Raw genomic sequence first — 10,420 nt, forward strand, 5'->3', positions numbered from 1 at the left:
TGTGTGTGGGTGTGTGTGTGGGTGTGGGTGTGTGTGTGTGTGTGTGTGTGTGTGTGTGTGTGATTCCCCAACACCACCCAGGCATGACAGCGGTAATGCATGCGCGGTAACATTTGCTCGCAATATTTGGTTATTTTTGCTTGTTGGGTTCAGCATACTGCAAGCAGATGTGGTTGCATATTCCTCTTCATTATGATATGCAGATGCCTTTATATTATTGTTTCCTTGTTTCCATCACATTCACAGATTGAGGGAAATCTGTTAAGACCTGCACAGCTGGTGTACCGCAGTAAAGAACCCCCTTGCTTTTCCAGTGTGCATTTACTTGCTGAAGAGAGTTAATTTTTTCTTCCTCTCTTCTCCGGCACTTATCAGGTCAAACAGCGAATAGCGTTAGGAATAAAAGGTATGTTAGATAACATTATGAGCTGGTTGTATAAAAAAGCAACATGGCTCGACTCAGCTGTTTTCCACTGCGTTCTTTGTGAAGTCCCACTTAGCCGAAAAGCGACGCGTTCAAACACCGAAAACAGCCACAGAGCCGCTACCCTCACACGATAATGAAAAGCTACAATTGTGGATGCAATTGTGAGGTGTGAAGTGACCAACTGATACGACACTAGGAGTTTAGCTCTAATCCACGATATAAAAATAACCTTCAAATGCTCGCTGAGAAGTATCTGTAAATTCCGCCTTTTATACGTTGAAAAACACCTCAGCTCAGTAAGGGATACTGTATGTACTGCAAATGTAGCACATAGTGGAGTCAGTCAGAGGTTAGTACAGAATAAACAAGAGAAAAACAACATGTTCTGAGTCTTACTCGAGGCTTTTGTCACAGCCAAGGTGGTTAGTTACTCCTGGCTTTATGACTGTCCTCCATCTCTCAAAGCAATTTGAAGCAGCCATGAGAACAGAGCAATTATCCTCTCCTTTCTCCTGGCTGTAGAAATGAAGGATAGACTCATCTAGACTGTCTCAAGGGGTCCATAGCTGTCCGGGCTGGAGACACCTTCTCACCAATTGTCACCTTTCCCCCGGTGTCATTAAATCTTGCTGAGCCACCCGCAACTTGCTGCTGTTCGCTGTTTCTTCTGCTGGGACACACTCATAAGCGCAAATGATCAGTAAAGGTCAGTACCCGGTTTATCTCGAACCCGCAGGTGCCGGCACTTAAATAGGCCGCGCAGTGGGGGTGTAAATGAAAACAAAAACTTTCTTATAATTTCCGGTTCTTGGCTCATAATAGTCAGATGCCGGCTGTTTCTTTAGCATCAACATTAATTTGTGTTTTCAGTGTGAACAGCAACTGCTAATGGCCATAGCAGCATGAGCTTCCACAATGCATATTTGCAAAAAAAAAAAAGTGAACAAATAGGTTGCAGGCAAGATGGTTTTCACGTTAAATAGTCAGACATTCAGCCAGTAAGATTTAGGTCACCTTAATTAAATTAGATATCGAAACTTGGCACATTGTGCGAGTCTACAATAAACAGGAGCTGATGGGTTGAAGTTAGGGACCGTCTCAAACGTCTGTGTAAAATGGCAAAAGGCCTTTCATTTTTTTCACTTTTAATCTGCTTTATTTTCATCTGGACCCCTTCCCGCAGCCTCTCTTTGTTTTGTTTTTATGCAATATGGCCCAGTGAGCTATTATGGCACATATTCAACAGCAGATTTTTCAGTGAAGATGAGCCAAACTCGACTCGACTTTATCTACTATTATTTACACAAAAATCATGCAATATGCCCCAACTGTTATTTGTTTTTTCCCATTTGGACTCAAGTATTTCTTTTTGATGATGGGGTTTAAACCGTTATTATGCTTTATTGTTTGATAAATTGAGGTACATGGTTAAAATACTGTCTTGTATGTTTTGTGAAAAGCTAAACTAGATGGTACACTATACAAACAGTATACTATAAATACAAATACAGATTTATTTTTATTATGCAAACAATTTCCATAAAATTATTGATTAAATTCACCCTTCACCCCTTCATCCCTTCACCCTCTGGACATAAGAGTTCACAGCTCCATATATTTGTATTATAAAGGCTGGATGGACACACTCTTATCCGTCCTCAGCATTCCGCACACACACCTGTCCTGTCCCCTTTCCTGACATTGACAACACGCTGACATTATTGAAGCGACGTTTTGCGGATTGTGGCTAGATTGTGTTAGCTAACGTGTCAGAGTCAGCTTTAATACCCCTTTAAAAGCAAATATGCCATCACCTTTCCAAAACCACTACATTCAACACCTCAACACCTCAACCATCTGTCAGAAGTCATAAAAAAAGACATATGACTAATAAACCCAGGGCATCAGTTTAGATACTGTCAAGTTCCTCAGCAGCGCACGTTTGAATGCGAGCACTTCCTTTATTCAGCAGTTTTGCATATTATGGGATTTGCATGCAAATGAGCGGCTAAGTTCACGAGCCGCCAAGCACGGCCGTCCTTAGCAGCAGTAATACTGAAGCGGGACATCCTAAAACAGCAAGAGAAGCAGCAACACTATTATCTTAAGTATTAAAAATCATGACATTGCACAGCATAAATCCCATGCCCAATTGTTCCTTACTTAAGATGGTGCTGGGCATGAAAATAAAGCCACATGGATCCCTGCAGGGGCTTAACAACTGGTTCAATAGTAACAGTATGGACCAAAGATAATGCCCTTGTAAGGCTAAGAAAGTCTTCACCCCATTGCCTTTCTTTAAACTGTGGATGACTCAAAACATGTCAAGCCAAAGATTATCTGATCACTGGCTCTTAGAACATTTTGCAGCTGCGTCTGGTGGAGTATGGGGGACAGGCAGAAAATCCTTAACCTCATTAGACACAGATGATTCAACTGTGCTGTGGAAAATTGCTCAATCAGACCAAAAAGAGGCTTTTCTTATTTTCCCTGCGAGTGTTATGAATTCAGGAAGTGGCACTTTGTAGTATTTTGTTTGCTGTTTGAGAACGCGGTAACAATACCCAACCCAGATGTTCAATCAAACGTGCCATTGTCTGAAATTCAAGAGGCCCGTGATGGATGTCTGCAAAATGCCCAATATGCTAAATGCTGCTCCTCAATCATTGCCAATCCACAGAACTCAGCACAGTGAGCAATTGTGCAAAGTGGTGGAGGCAGCAACGGGCGGAGGCCCCGTTCTGTTTTTGCTTCTTCCTCGACAAGTGTTTCGTAGTCCCTCAGATCTTGTCCCAGCCAAACTGAGGAGTGCATCAATTGCTCTGCTGAATTTCCATCCGTCTTCGTGGATGATTTCCCCTGTGGTCTCTCGCGTCGAGCAGGGAGGTGGGGGGGTAGGTGTTTTTTTTTTGTTTTTTTTTTTCCCCGACATCGCTCTGTCTGCTCTGTCGCCTCATCTGAAAGGAGTCTTCCCAAAGTGTGATTGAGCGTTGAGTTAAGTGGTCGACGGCAGAGAGGTTTCTTGGCTCCTTTGCCTGATGAGGTGAGTTAGGGCACAGATGCCCATTTCTGCACAGGCAAGCAGATGCACTCCGCACCAGGGATGCTTTCCTTTCAATTAGTCCCAGCAATCAATGCAATCTGTGTTTGGTAATCTGCTGCTCTGTCGTTCTGGCGGGGGAAAAACACAACAGAAAGAGAAAAAAAGGCCAGGGAGTGGGAGAAAAGTAGCTGCGAGAATCAGGAAGCATACAGAACTATGGAAATAAATGTTTTGAAATGGATTATAATGTTTTTTGCTTCAATTGATCTCTGCTGGCTCAATTATTGTTCCCAAAGTTAGTCTGCTAGCACATGACCATATGGTGCTGCTAGCAGGCCAAAACAAACACTAAAGGAGAATTAATTCACTTGAGTGTCATTATAAGTAAGAAAAAGCATCAAGAACGCAGCACATTGGTAGACTTGGGACTGGCAAGGTTAAGAAGGTTAAATTCCCCCCCAAAAAAATCCACTCCGAGCGATACATTTGATGTATGCAGTGGCGAATCTTTTTTGTCTGGACTGACCTTCTTCTACGAGAATGAAAACAGAGTATCAATAGTTTCTGTTGCCATTGAAAAAAAAAAAACATCCCATAGAATTTACTATGAAAGAAAATTGACACAATATTTCAGCAGAGCTAACCTTGCACACAGCTGAACTCCCACATACTTAATATAACATCAACTTTGATGGAACGTTTACTTAAAAATGGAGTACATTTGTTAGTATTGTGCACACAGGTTTGGTACTCTCAGGTGTATCCTTTTGCAAATTAGCAGTCTTTATTTTTCAGTTAAAACATTAAAAGTGAATATGTTCTAAACAGGTAGAGAGTTTATTTTTTGAAGGAAGAAAGGCTAATTGCGTTGTTATTTTTATCCTTGCTAGAGTGGTCGTAGGGATGTTTGTTGGAGGATGATGAATCTCTGGCGCCACCAGCAGGTTTGAAAACCAGTGAAATGTCTCAACATCTACTGGATGGACACAGCCACACAGAGCCCGCTAGCATAGCTGTAAACGCTTAAGTCTGGTTATTTAAATAAAAATGTGTCGTTTTCATTCTCTATGCAAGGCAGACAACCCTATCAAGACGCGGAATGTTCATTATGCAAAACCCCAGATTACATTCAAAGACAAACACTTTAAACATTTAATTTTTAATAATTTAGTTCTACAGCTGCACATGACAGCTAAAATAAGGTTATAGTATGGTTTAAGTACGGAAAATAAAACAGTTTGTTAGTTGCGGTTACTGAATATGTAAATGTATTATAAAAAGTCACAGTTACTGGACCATCCTGGGACACAAACTCTTGGGTACACACAGATCCACCACACTGTCTGTCCGGCTTGCTAAATAATGCACACACTACTTCCTGATTTGATACTGAAATGTGGCACTGGGCATGAATTTTGCCCTACAGGATTGTGTGTGTGAACATAACTTCTAGGCACATACGCTTGTAAAAGACAACTACAAAACACTTACAATATGCAGTATAAGTAAAGCATATCTGAGCTTTAAATAGCAGTAAATTTGATTCAACCAGAGTTAATTGTATCCCACAAATCCAAGGGCCAAACATAACTGATGTGTGCAGAGGTTTAAAATGCAGCTGGAACATCCTAATGGGAACAAACAAGGAAAATCTAAAGGGTGTGATAAGAACCTGGTAATACCCAAAGGGACAAGCAGTTCTTGGCTTATGCTTCAGCAGACTTTTTTAGTAAATAGCTGTATTTTGAATTTTGAACACCTTTTCAGGACAGATACGGCACATGCTGGTCTTATTTCAGCATGAAAGGACGATAAACAGGCACAGAGGGTATTCCAGAAACCTGTTCATTTCATGGGAGATGATGCAGGCGTGACCACTTTATATTTAAGAAAAGTATGCTATGAGCTCACACTGTACACAATGAGTTATAGGAGGTTGGACCGAGTTTATGTTGACTTCATTTAAGACTTGGAGGACGCGTGGAGAATACGGTATTAAAGGTTCAATCCAGGGAACAACATGCCACAAAGATCAGCATTCTGTTGAACACCCTGCAGCATTCCAGCTCATTGATCATTCTGAAAACACACATCCAAAAAGACTGAAACACTGATTATCATAAATCCTAACCAACACTGCGCGCCGTGTTTTGAAGTTCACTTTTAGTGCTGCAAAATGTCAGCTTACTTAAGAGATGGCGAGCTCTTTATTTTTTTATTTTTTTCCTTCATAATTTAGGCGAGATGACCGATGTAGACGGAGGGGTGGGGGCTGTGTTGCAGCCTCGAGCAGCAGTATCAAAGGGGAAACAAAAAAATAAGAGCTCATTCTAGCCACGGATTACCACGGCAGTGTCATCACGCACATGCTGGATCATCAGAACAACGTACATCCATCCCGATCACCGACACCATCACCCCTCGTGCGAGTCGAGACGTTAGAAAGCCTCCGTACTGGTTTCACACTTATTCCCTTGTTTTCTATTCAGTCATGCTGCGACGCTGAAGCAAAGTAATGAATTAAATGAGGTGTTTGTCGACGCTATCAATCTAAAACAATGCAGATAATGTCACACTTGAGGTGTCAGCTCGCTCATTTATTGTGTTTGTGTAGTCGTTTTTAATTGCATCTTTCACGAAAACAAAAACATTCCCAAACTCTTCCTCTCCTTAGCTTCACCCCGTGTCATCCTCTCAGGTAAAATATTTGTGCAACACAGTGGTATATTTTTTATTTCATTACACCGAGTATTTCCCAGGCTTATAGCAGCCAAGAACTCCACATTAATACAGATTTGGTAATTGCTCCCCTGGGATTATTGTTCATTTTGAGGTTCCACGTGCGCGTTCCTGTGATTCTCTTTCACACTAATACGCAACACATTGCACGCTATTTAATGCATTGCAGCAAGTCCGGTAACAATTTTTCCTTTTGGGAATCCTCTCAGTGATTCATTCATTATGTGAAACTTAATATTAAAATAGTTTTGAGAGGCCTCTGCACATTATGCATGCATTTATTATTGAAAGGCCCTGACTAACACATCATTTTAATGAATGGAGGGCATGCACTGTTATTGATACCTTAAATGCAACATTAAATATTTCCGCTCCTTCTGCCATATATGCAACATTAAATATATCCTCGGCCCCTTTTAAAGTTTTGCTTCAGTATACTTTGATGCAAGATAGTTTTCATGAAGATTAATGTAGTTTAGCGCATGACTCATTCTCATAGCTCACCGCAGGAGGACCATCTCCCTGTTTTGCATGACGGGTAGCCAGCTTGCTAGAATGTGATGGAAAATCCATGTTGCTTACTCTCCAGGTATAGACCAACAAACAAATCAATTAAAGTGTGAGAGCACGCTTAATGCGCACTTAGCACCTTTGTCACACTCGGCAAAAGTTGCATTCCATGTCATTTCCGTACTCACAGCATGGCTGTGCGTCACTTGATGGCAACATCTGCTAAATGATAAATAGTCCAAGTTAGTCATCCTCGGATATCTTTCTATTTTTTTTTCTTCTCTGTGTTTGCCGTGGCATATCAAATTGCATTCCAGCTCAGTCCATGATCAGTTCCTTTGAAAGAAAAACATGGACAGGAATTGTAAGGAGGACAAACACTATGGGGCCACATCAACCTCTTATGAGGCTCTGGGTATGGAAAAAAAAAACACCTTCTCTGTGTTCTATATGTTATCTGTTCACTTCAAGTACAGCGAACAAAGCAGACTTTACAAAAGCTCTATTTACACTTGTTTTAAAAAGTGTCTCACATACAGATTAAGCCTATCTGAGATTTAGGACACTTTTGTTCACACATATATGTGTCGCCTTTGGCCGGATCACAAATCTAATTGAAATCCGTCTTTTATTTTCCTGGGCTACATGCAAAGTTGGCCTTACTTCAATCCAGAGGGTAATGGATAAAAGAAGAAGAAGAATTTAGCGGTTAGGGTACTATAATGATAGCTTTTGCAATTATCCAGCTAATAACTATCCATGAAATATCCATATTGCTAAAGTAAATGCTAAAGTAAATGCTACAGTAGCCTGTACTTGATCATATATTTTCTTGTATCTTTAGCAACCATTATCACAGGGACAGCAGAGACGGACCGTGTGTTTATCAAGAAAATCACACAGCGAGGGATTATTTTCACAGACTGCTCACTGACATGTGGGAAGGCTGTGGTCGACTGACTCTTCAACCAATTGACTGGTCGATGGGGGGGAAAAATCTTCCGGTTATTTTAATTAGAGTTCATTATTATAGTTATTTCTAGATGGACTAAATGGCTGCAGTGCAGTGATAAAAACAGAGCCGCATTTGTTAAGTAAAATATATCCGAATGGCATTTTTTTTACAACAATACAGCCTGTGATCCAAAATAACATACATCAGGTGGATATGTCCCTCCCGCCCCTGAAAATAATTGATTAAGAAGCAGTTTTCTCATTAACACCAGCGATTGTCTGAACAATGAGAATTTTGTCAGATGAGAGCAACCAACCGACCGCGATGGTGTCGGCCCTAGAGTAAAGGTTGCATATGTGTCGCATTTACACCTCAAGTCTTAAACCATCTGTACTGAGTGCTCCTCGGATCCCTTTACGCTTATCTATTTGGAGGTCGGACAGCTAAAGTATAATGGGGGCCCTGACACAGGGCCCTTCTAGAGTTTAGGGCCACGAGATTAGCCAGAAGCACGGAAGCCAACTTAGTTGATGTTGCACTTTGGTGTTAACATATCTGTAATTAATTACCAACTACCAATTGACATGCTGTGAACATGGGTCACGTGGTTGATAATTTAGCATCCTGTTACTAAATGGAAGCAATTAATCATACTGTATTCCTTTGTTGCAGTCAGACTGACTGAATATCAGCAACACCGTACATACTGGTCCTAGCATATTAAAGACACTGATCTAACCTTTGTTATAAAGGTCATCCCAGACACATTCATGTGCCACTGTGGGACTATGAAATGTCAATCAAAATGTGCAGGCTTAGTGCATGTTGAGTCATCTGCTCCCCAGTGAGGAGGAGCGAAGGAAGAGTTCAGATTAATTTGTCAGACCTAGAAAAGCTTCGACTGTGATGTCTTCTTCCAAACGTCACGTTGGAATATACACAATCAAAAGCAAACACTCAGATATACACACACATTTATTATTTATATTGCTGCCATTGTCTCTTTGTTCTCATTACGCAAACAGCCATCTCAAGTCCCCGGTGCTGAGAACTGAACCTCTCAAAGCTTAATTCCCCCTGTCAAACTTTGGCTAGTAAAAGATGCACCGCAGTACATTAACAGCTGTGCGACCGAATCATGCTAGGATGACTGCGCTTTTGGGCGGATGTTTCCCAGCCCGCATTTAGCATGCTCCTCAAGGGCAACCTCTGCCACGCCGTCTTCCACTTAATCTCACACTCAGGTTGGGGACAGCAAGAGAAACAGCAGACTGAAACAGAAGGGCACGCTGAGGCTGTAAGCAACAGTAGGCAATTTTTATGGTTTAGTGCCGTGGGCAGCCAGTGGAGAGCAGCGAGGAAGGACTCAGATTAAAGCTGCAGTAGGGAGGTTGTATGGAAATAACCTTTTGTCATATTTGCTGAAACTTTCACTATATCCTGACAGTAGCACATGAGACAAATGAAATGTGAAAAAATCAGCTTCCTCTGGCTCCTCGTTGTGCAGGAACCGATCAGGCCTGAACAAAAACAGCCAATCAGAGCCGGGAAAGCTAAAAATACGCTTTGGTTCGGTGGGTTCAAAATAGTTGATTGTAGAGTCTCATTTCCAGCATCAGTATATGACAATCTGGGAATTAGACTCAATAATCAACTATCTTTCTCGGCTTTGATTGATTGTTTCCTTTCAGGCCCGTTGGATTCTTGCAAATGCCGTTAGAAGCACTAGGAGGAGCCAGAGTAACTGATTTTTCCACACATTATCTGTCTCATGACCTACAGTCAGGATATAGTGAGTTTCAGCAAATATGACAAAAAGCTATTTTCATAAAGGTTACCCACTGCAGCTTTAAGGCATCTCTCAGTACCATGCTATTAACATTACCTGCATATTTCACTTCTGCTTTGCTAGCTGTATTGCCAACCTTTTATCAAGTTGCCATGTTTGCAATAAGCCATAAAATGGGTCTATGCTTCTTATTCATAGCTGTTTGGTGAGTTTCAATTTCCGTCTGTCAACCGAAAGGATGTATAGAGAGAAGCATTCGAGGAGCATATGTAATTTTCAGACTCTAAAATAAAACAGGTGCATCATTTTGGGCATAAGGGACCTGTATGAAATTGGCTGCCATTCCTACCTAAATTTCACATTTTGCAGTTTGAATTAATGCAGCTCCCTCAATATTGGTGCCCCCATACAAACTTGTGATACACCTACCTGTTTGCCCAAATGATGTTCTGGAGTCAGGTACATTTTTCCACCTACAGGCAGTGATGAATCAAAAACTAAAAAAGCCAAAATAGGAACAGCCTCCCTAACAAAAGCGAATGGTTGGGTTGGTAAACATGAACATCTTGTGTGCAGTTTACTTACATCATGTTACAGGATTTCTGAGAATCAAAGTTAAGTTTGCTGTTGGGCTTGCTGCCATTTAAAGCTGCCAGTGCACTGCATAGCTTTATTTGTGTTTTCTTTGACTTGAAGTGAGACTATGTTGTTTTTGAATGAAAATATGAAGTATTTATTGGATTTACTGAGCAACACCGCTGCAGTCAGGGGTTCTACTTGCCAGAGCCTTATTGGTCCGGTTTTACCAGTAGCTTGTAGTGGCTAATATTAGCAACTAATTTGTGAACAAAGGGGAACATATCATGTTAAATTAGTTAGACGTTGCTGAATATTACTCAGCAACGTCAGAGCCAGATATTTCCTTCTGAATGAAAAACTGAGCTTAAAAGCTAAAAA

This window comes from Morone saxatilis, unplaced genomic scaffold (assembly GCF_004916995.1).
Source record: "Morone saxatilis isolate NCDOM2014 unplaced genomic scaffold, NCSU_SB_2.0 Contig6, whole genome shotgun sequence".
NCBI lineage: Eukaryota > Metazoa > Chordata > Actinopteri > Moronidae > Morone > Morone saxatilis.